The following is a 9,796-nucleotide window of genomic DNA, read 5'->3' on the forward strand; positions in this document are numbered from 1 at the left end:
TGTGTGTTGTTATGATGCTGAACAGGTTTCAGTGGAACTTCCTGACTAAGGTAGACCACTTCTGAAAAACCAGCCAATGAAAACCCTACGGATCACAGTGGTCCAGTCCTGTTGTGCATGGGGTTGGCATGAGCTGGGGGCCAACTCCACAGTAGCTAACAACAGTATATATGTTACAAATATTTTCTCTCAATCTGTCAGATTTGTTTATGGATGTTTTGTCATAAAGTAGTTTTTCATTTTAATGTGGTCAAATTTAACAGTATTATTGTTGCATTTTGGTGCTTCTTTAAGGCCTTCCTGTCTAAAGTCATGGTCACATCTCTCTAGTATTTGCCTTATTTAATACTTCTCTATTGTTGAGTTTCAATAAAAAGTCAGTTGCAGAATGATGCATAGATTATGTTGCTATTTATGTTAAAAAAAAAACTCACAATATTTAGCATTTTCCTGTGGGTACATATACGTGTATGTAGAAAGAGTTGAAAAAAAATCTGGAAGGAATCAAATCAAATTGATAATAGTGATTATTTTTTGAGATAAATGAAGGGTATAGCATTGAGGTGGTCATCAAAGAGGTCTTTAAACTTACTGATAATTTTTGAAAAAATTTTAATGGAGAGTGGTTGTGTATTTCTTGTACACAAGGTCAATGTATGTATGTTTTTCTTATGAAAACAGTTTAACTACATAATAAGAAATCTGGAATATTTTCACTACCTGTAACCACTGTTACAACTGGTACTATTTTGGAAATACTGTATTTTAACCTGTTGCCATTGAATTGATTCCAGCTCATAGCGATCCTATGGGACAGAGTAGAACTGCCCAGTAGGGTTTCCAAGGCTGTAATCTTTACAGAGGCAGACTGCCACATCTTTGTCCTGTGGAGCAGCTGGTTTGAACTGCCAACCTGTGGGTTAACAGCTGAGCGCTTAACCACTGCACCACCAGGGCTTGTATACTGTATTTACTACCAGTCTACTTCCTATGATTGTATTTATAGTTCAAGTTGTTTTTAAAAGCTCAAATCAAAGCGTGCATAGAACTTTTATGATTTTTAAAGAAACTTAACATATCACATGCACTTTACCATATAATATTGCCATTAGACTTCATAAAGTTAAATTTAAAGTGTGTTTCCTGAATATGCCTTAATTTTTCTAACTACTTCCTTAGTGGTTGGATTCTGGTGATGTAGTGGTTAAGAACTCGGCTACTAATCAAAAGGTCAGCAGTTTGAATCCACCAGCCGCTCCTTGGAAAACCTACCAGGCAGTTCTACTCTGTCCTATAGGGTCACTATGAGTCGGAATTGACTCGACAGCAATGGGCTCCTTAATGGTGAATTTTGAGAAGGCTTTCATTTTTTTTACAATTTTAAAAATTAAATATTATCCTCTGTGGTTGCTGCTTTGTAGTGCTTCTTTAAGAAGAACTTCCCTACTCCAAAGTCCTAATCAGATTTATCCGGTATATTTTTCTTTAATACTTTTAATAAAACAAAGCAAGGGGTCTTATTTTGAATATCTCCCAAGAATAAATAGCAAAACTGCAATTAATGAGTTCAAAGATGTAAGCGGTAACATGGCTCTACAAGGATTCCTAGAGGGTGCTAATTTCTGAGGCCGTCAGTGAAATTTGAGGGTACCAGGCTGACTATGTTTTTACAAACTACTTATTATAATTTTTATTTGCTAATTTTTGGTTTATTGCTACTTGAAAAGTTGAGTTGTGCCTGATTGTTGGGATTTACATTCTTTTAATTACTAGCCAAGAATGACCTTGGTTCTGTACTGATTTCTCTGCTTGTTTTCCTCCCATGTGAATTGTACGTATCATTTACGTACAGTTAGGGTTAGGGTCTTAGTGATAGTCTCTTTACAGAATTGATATGTAATCATGTTTATTCCAAATGTTTTCTCCATCTGTTTTGCATTTTAGCTGAACTTCAATCATAAGTTCCTCATTCAGAGTTTTAAATATTTTTTTCTTTTAACTATGATGCTTTGTAGTTATCTTTAAAAGTAATTCTTTAATCATGCAGGATGAGAATACTTAAGTAGGTTTCTAACTCTTTAAATTAAGGTATCTTGGGGATACTAATGTCAACCAGAAGAGGTTTCTAGCAAGCATTGCGATTCTGTCTTTGGCCCTGCCTGTTCAGTATTTTCAGTCAAGCTCTTAGATAAGGACATTAATATGGTTCTAATTCAATTTGACAAGGCAAAGAGTCTGCAAGTAGTTGCTCATTTGTTAGATGATGGAATCAACATCCAAAAATATTTTGAATATCTTGGCTGCATAACAATATAAAACATAGAGTAAAGGAGAAGTTGTACGACGAGTTTAAATAAAGCTTTAGGTGGAAATAGAATCACTCAACTCTTATTCTTTATTATGACCAAATTAGAAGACAGAAGTGATAGTTACCCGTGTATTACTTATTTCACAAGAATCACACCCCTGTTCTTTTCTGCTTGGTCATGGTAGATTGCTCTCAGATATTTTATTTTTCCTAATAATTTGTTTTCCTTTCAAACCACACTAGATTTCAGCCATTAATATTAATGTTGCAAAATCCATATGTATGGGTGATGAATTTTGAGGTCAGACATTTTTCCTATTTCACTTTGCATTGAGCATTAATGAAATAAGGGATAGGATGGTAGTTGTATCTAATCTTTTTATTTGACTTGTAAACAAATACGTATGCATATTTCAGAGTAGTTAAATGGAAAGGGTAGAGGATGTGGAGCTGACAAAGACAAGTATTCACATGGGGCTACTGATTTTCAGTCCTCTTCTTATTTCACCTTGAGCAGCACTGGGAATAGCTCATCAAACCCTCCTTGATACATGCTTTATTCCTTTGCCTCCAGGACACCAAATCTCTCTGACTGCTCCCTCTGAAGCTAAATTATTCATTCTTCGCCTGCCTGGGATTCCTTTACACTGGTGTGCCCTAGTGCTCTAGTGCTCGGTCGTGGGCCCTCTTTTCTTCTCTATACTTACCCCCTGGGTGATCTTATCTAGTCTCATGGCTTTAATACCAAGTATATGTCAAAGATTCCAAAATATGTAACTCTAGGTTAGTCATCACTGTTGAGCTCCAGGTCTGTAAATCACACTACCTACTTGACATTTCAACCTGAGATCTAATAGATACAGCGAACTTAACTTGTTCAAAGCTGAACTGATGTCCTACCTACCCTCATTGTCTCCCATTATTCTTCATCTTATTGATGGCCAATTCCATTTGGCATGGGCCAAAAATTCTATTGTGATTCCGAATTCCTCTCTTTCTTTCAAACTGCACATCCAAACATGTTCTGTTGGCTTTACTTTTATCCCGAATCTGACCAGTTCCACAGCTACCACTGCCATCCTAGCCTGAGCCACTGATAGTTTCTCACTTGAATTATTGTTTTAGCTTTTTGTACCTTCTGTAGTCTATCCCTGGAGTCCCTTGGTGGTGCAAATGATTAACACAGTTGCTTGCTAGCTGAAGGTTGGTGGTTCAGACACATCCAGGGGCATCTCAGAGGAAAGTCTTGGCAATCATCTTCCGACAAAATCAGCCATTGTTCTAACACACATGGGGTCGCCATGAATGAGGGTTGACTCAAAGGCAACTTTTTCATTTAATAGTTTATTCTCAATACAGCCACCAGAGTGAACCCTTTTAAGTAAGTTGCATGTTCATTGCAACAATATTTGTAAGGCAAAACATATGTAATAAATATATAAAAACATGGATGCAAAGGATGCACATCATCTTCAGTATAGTAATCTCCGAGGAGAAAGCAAAGGAAATTTAGTTTGAGAAGGTGTGCAGAGTCCATTGCAAGCATATCATTAAATTATTACACTTAAAAATATACTTAACAAATATAATAACACTGTTAACATTTGTTAAATTTTGGTGGTGGGTAACTGGGCCGTGTATTATCCTATACTTTTCTGGAAGTTTGAAATATTTCCTAACAGAGAACGACAAGAAATAATACATGAAACAGTTGCCATCTTGTTATTCTATGCTAAGGACAGACTAATGTGCAAAAGGCGTAATGCAGTAATTCAGATGAGAAATTGTCAGTGGCTCAGGCTAGGTTGACAGTGGTAGCAGTGGAATTGGTCAAATTCAGGATAAAGGTAAGGCCAACAGAACATACTGATGTTTGGATGTGCAGTTAGAAAGAAAGAGGGGGATTCAGAATTACAATAGAATTTTTGGCCCATGCCAAATGAAATTATATAATTGACCATAAGTAAGATGGACAATAATGTGGGGCAATGAGGATGGGTTGGAGATCAGTTCAGTTTTGAACATGTTAAGTTTGCTGTATCTATAAAATAACCAAGTGTTAACCCTTTTCTTACAGTCTCTTATTCCACCTCACCCCACATGCAAAAGACAAATTCCATTCAGCATTCACTTCATGCTTTAGAATCAAAGAAAATGCAACCTAAGAAAGATGTTCGTAAACTAGAGAACATCTAAAGTAACCTGTTCAGCATGAAGGAGTATAGAGGACCCATTTCACATCAGAAATGGTTGTAGTAACTTAGCATGTACAGTGTGCAGTAGAGGGATCACAACAGTATTTGCCATATATTTGAAGTGTGAAAGAATGCATAGGATGCAGCATCAGGACTCATGGTTTAAAGTAGTGGTGAGGAAGCATTCTACACCTTTTATGAAAATCTTTCTGAGGGTTCCAACTGTTTGATAGAAGAGCCTGGGTTGCCTCAGAGTGGTGATTGCTCTACTTCTTGAAATGTGTAAACAGATTTTTAAATATTTATCAAGGATGTTGGGTTTAATTTGGAGCTAACTGACCCCTAGTTTCTTGTTTAAATGTGTTCTAGTTTAGAAATGTTTTTCTGAAGACGTGATGCATGGATGTAGTATTCCAGATGTGGTCTGGTGCATGCAGAGTGCATTGGGTCAAGGGTTTATACCAGATCATTTCAGCTCATTAGGTACGTGACTTCCTAAGGCAACCTGTAATAAATCAGCCTGACATTACGTTAGCTTTTCTAGCCTCTGTACTCAGTGATGGGATATGTAGAAAAGAGAACAAGGAAAGATTGGGAGGAAAAGAGGTCAAGGTTGAACCTGTGTTGGATTGTCCTGTAAGTTAGTTGTTGTATAATAATTCAACACAGAGAAGAGAAACTTAAATGCACAATTGGTCCTCTTAGAGAAATATCAGGAAAAGGAAAAAAAGTTAATAAGGCAAGAAGTAGTTTAACGTGGCTTAAACCATTTCTTTTGTCTAGCCTCATGACTTAAATCCTGACTCTATGCCAGTGGGAGCCCTGGTGGTGTAGTGGTTAAGAGCTACGGCTGCTAACCAAAAGGTCGGCAGTTTGAATCCACTAGGCCCTCCTTGGAAACCCTATGGGGCAGTTCTTCTGTGTCCTACAGGGTCACTATGAGTTGGAATCATCTCGACAGCAGTGGTTTTGGTTTGGTTTTTTGGTATACACCAGTGACTCAAAAATATATAACTCTCGTTCAGTCCTCATTTTTGAGCTCCAGTTTCATATGAGTTCAGAAATAGTATGTGTTCTTTAAGTTCTCCCTCATCATACCTTTGTATTTTGGAATATCATGGCTAAGAAATATGTCATGTAAGGTAGAGCTTTGTTGATATAAGGTTTCTTGATTCCTTTAATGGGGGAAAAACATTAATATAGGTCCTTGGATATTAATATCATTTAGAATGAGGCTGGGAGAGAAAATTTGAATTAGAGTCCTGAATAGAAGGAAAAAAATAGCTAAAACACCAAGTTCACATTTTGCTGACCCATTGCTGTCCGGTTATTTCTGACTCATAATGACCCTGTAGGACAGAGTAGAACTGCCCCATAGGGTTTCCTAGGCTGTAAATCTTTATGGAAGCATACTGCCTCATCTTTCTTCTGTGGAGCAGCTGGTAGGTTAGAACTGCCAACCTTTCAGTTAGTAGCCAAGCACTTAACCACTGTACCACTAGGACTCCTACATTTTGTTGATGTGGGTACAAATGGGAAAGAGCTCTTAAAATCTGCAATAAGTAAACTCCTTAACTATTGTGAAAGACAGTTCAGATTGTCTGTTTTTAAATGACTGTTTTTTACATTGCTTTATTTCCTGCATCTAGCACATTACCTAACACATAGTATGCACTCAGTAAGTATTGTCAAATAAATTAATTTTTATATTTATTTGACCTTTAATTAAATCTGGGAAATAAGTTGCAGCAGATTTTCCGTTTCCCTGAGTACCAATGCTACGGTCCTTGAGTAGTTTGCTCCACTAATCTTGTTTCCATGGTAAAATGAATTTGCATCCACTCTCTAGCGGTATGTAGGAGGTTGGCAACCTCTCTGTGAATTGTGAGGTCACCAGTAAGATCTGGCAGTGATGAGTACTTCCCCAAATCGCAGCTGTGCGGCTTTCTCAGTGGTCTCATTCAGTTCTAGTTAAAGCACTTAACTGGGCAGGAATTGCATGAGATAAGTGCTGAGAGTGCTTATCACCATGGTGAATGGCTCTAAAAAAATCGCTGAGTGACTAACCCTTTAACAACTAGGTATACAACTGAACATACACTAACTCATTACCCACTGGGGTGGGGTGGGTGGCAAGAGTTGGAAACCACATTTTCTTTTTTTTTTTAAAGAAATAATACATATCAAGGACAGTTAATATATTTGAATTCTCCTCCTGACTCAATAATATGGAACATGTAAAATATTCTCATTTGCGGCAAAAGAAAGCCACATTACCGTGACTCTTGAGAAATCTGGTTGATGTACATATGAAAATGTCCCTTTGCTCAAATTTTGCTGTCACATTCAACATCAACATGATGTTTGATCATCTTGTGTAGCACTACTAAATTTTTAAGCCTGAGTAGTATGGATTAGACAGGGGAAATAACTTCTTCAGAGTGAACTGGGTGAAGACTTATTCCTGTCTGTCCATCTGTCGTTGTTGTTGCAAGTTGCCATCAAGTAGGCTTCAACTCACGGAGACCTTATGTGTAACAGAACAAAACATTGCCGAGTGCTGTGCCATCTTCATGATCTTTGGTATGTTTGAGTCCATTGTTGTGGCTCTTGTATTAGTCCACTTCACTGAGGGTTTCCCTTGTTTTCTGACCCTCTACTTTACCAACCAAACGATGTCTTTTTCTGGGGTTTGGTCTTTCCTGATGATGTGTCCCAAGTAAACGAGATGAAATTTGCCATCCTTGTTTCTAAGGAGCATTCCAGTTTTATTTCTTCTACGACTGGTGGCGTAGTGGTTAAGAGCTCAGCTGCTAACCAAAAGGTCAGTAGTCCAAATCCACCAGCCACCCCTTGGAAACCCTGTGGGGCAGTTCCAACTGTCTTATAGGGTCACTCTGAGTCAGAACCGACTCGATGGCACCTAACAACAACGTCAAGACTGATTTGTTCATTGTTCTAGCAGTCATACTATATTCAATATTCTTCACCAACACTACAATTCAAATGCATTAATTCTTCTTCTGTTTTCATTGTCCAACTTTCAAATGCATGTGAGATGATTCAAAATACCATGGCTTGGGTCAGGTGTATCTTGGTCATCAAAGTGACATCTTGGCCTTTGAAAACTAAAGAGGTCTTTTGCATCAGATTTGCCCAATGTAATATGTCATTTCATTTCTTGACTGCTGCTTCCAGGAGTGTTGATTGTTGATCCAAGTAGAACAAAATCCTTGACAACTTCCAGATGACTTAATTCTGATTTAAAAAAAAAAAGTCAACTATACAAGTACCTACTTTTCCTATAACCCCATTGACCACTGCTTCTCAGTATTGTTTGCTGATTCCTTCTCTTCCTCAATTCTAGGTTCTTCAGAGTTTGGTCCTGGCATAAGAATCATTTATTCTCATGTAGTAGAAAAAGATCTTTTTGTCAACAGTTCCCAAATATATATCTGTAGCTCAGAACCTTCCTCTAACCTCCATACTCTGTCTACTTAACTTCTCAACTTGGATGTCTCACAGGTACATCAAACCAAGTAAGTTCCCATCAAAAACTTCAATTCTCTTTAAAAGTTGCTTCATCCCTACTACCGTACTTTTGTAGCTCAATTACAGGCATCTATCTCCCCTTCTTGAGTACTCAGTCAGAAATTTTGGAGTCATCTTTAATTCTGTTTTCCTGGTCCCTCATGTCCTAACGTCTACATCATTATTAAGTTTGGAGTTGGCCCTTTGATTTGGGCGAGAGTCCACAACAAATCTGTCTCCACATTCCTGTTACTTCCTTAGTCCAGCCACCATCATCTCTCACCTGGATTGACTTTAAACTGGTCTTCCCAATTCCACTCTTTTTATCCTGTAGTCTGTTTTACGTGACTTGGAACTGATGCTAAGGCACCAAACAACAACAATCTGTTTTACAAAAAAGAACAAGAATGATTTTCTTCAATATTTATATTGAATTATGCTATCCGCCTTCAGTTGCTTTTCCTTACAATTCAAATAATATTCTAAATGACTTATCATGGTATTCAGAGCACTATATGAAACAAGCCCTGCCAGCCTGTTTTGTTTTTGCTGCTGTTACTATTTGTCTATGACTTCTGCCACTGCCTCATTCTTTATGTCCTGGCTCATCTGTAGGTTTTCCTCATTGATAGATAGACTTTATAGCAATTCTACCATCATTTATTGCTTTGATTACTGCAGTAGCCGCTGAGTAAGTCCTAAATCCCTCCATTTTAGCCTTTTTAAAAAAAAAAAATTGAAGTGTTATCTAAGTCATGTATGTTTAAAAATGCAATGCTTACTATAAGAATTATAACTGAAAAAATAAAATATTCTGAACTCCTCCTCCACATCCTGAGTTTTGCTGTCCAGAAGCAATTATACTCCTTCTGATACTTGCCTGTAGATTGATGAGTCCCATAGCTGTATTCTTAAATTTTCAATTTTTGAAATATATTCTCTTATTGTGAGATATATATACAAAACACAAAACATATATTGTTATAAATAATAAGTAAACAGTGTACTGTCTTGTGAACCAAAACCAAAAACACCAAATCCACTGTCATCAAGTCGATCCCGACTCATAGTAACTATAGGACAGAGTAGAACTGCCCCATAGGGTTTCCAAAGGTGTAAATCATTTTTTTTCTGTTGTTGTTTTATTTTTATTATTATTATTTTTTAGTTTTTTTCTACTGTACTTTAGGTGAAGGTTTACAGAACAAATAGTTTCTCATTCAACAGTTAGTACCCATATTGTTTTATGACAATGGTTAACAACCCCACGACATGTCAACACTCTCCCTTCTCGACGTTGGGTTCCCTATCACCAGCTTTCTTGTCCCCTCCTGCCTTCTAGTCCTTGTCCCTGGACTGCTGTGCCTGATTAGTCCTGTTTGGTTTTATGGACCGAGTGACTTCACCTCTGAGCTAAAGGGTGGCCGAGAGCCATACTCTCGGGATTTCTCCAGTCTGTCAGGCCAGTAAATCTGGTCTTTTTGTGTGTGTTAGAATTTTGTTCTACAGCTTCTGTCCAGCTTCTCCAGCTCTGTCCAGGACTCTCTGTTGTGATCCCAGTCAGAGCAGTCAGTGGTGGTAGCTGGGTTCCATCTAGCTGTAGTGGACTCTGTCTGGTGGAGGCGGTGGTAGCTGTGGTCCATTAGTCCTTTGGACTGATCTTTTCCTTGTATCCTGTTCTCTTCATTCTCCCTTGCTCCCAAAGGGATGAGACCAGTGGAGTATCTTAGATGGCTGCTCACAGGCTTTTAAGACCCCAGAC

At 37.9% G+C, this 9,796-nt stretch overlaps 1 protein-coding gene across 1 annotated transcript in view; it reads left to right on the forward strand.

The window, feature by feature from the left end:
• Positions 1-9,796, forward strand: part of ADAMTS19 (ADAM metallopeptidase with thrombospondin type 1 motif 19) — a gene marked incomplete at its 3' end in the record, with an annotated part of 285,099 nt that overhangs the window by 35,675 nt on the left and 239,628 nt on the right. The window lies entirely within an intron of this gene.

Source organism: Trichechus manatus, unplaced genomic scaffold, assembly GCF_000243295.1.
Source record: "Trichechus manatus latirostris isolate Lorelei unplaced genomic scaffold, TriManLat1.0 scaffold00121, whole genome shotgun sequence".
NCBI classification, from domain to species: domain Eukaryota; kingdom Metazoa; phylum Chordata; class Mammalia; order Sirenia; family Trichechidae; genus Trichechus; species Trichechus manatus.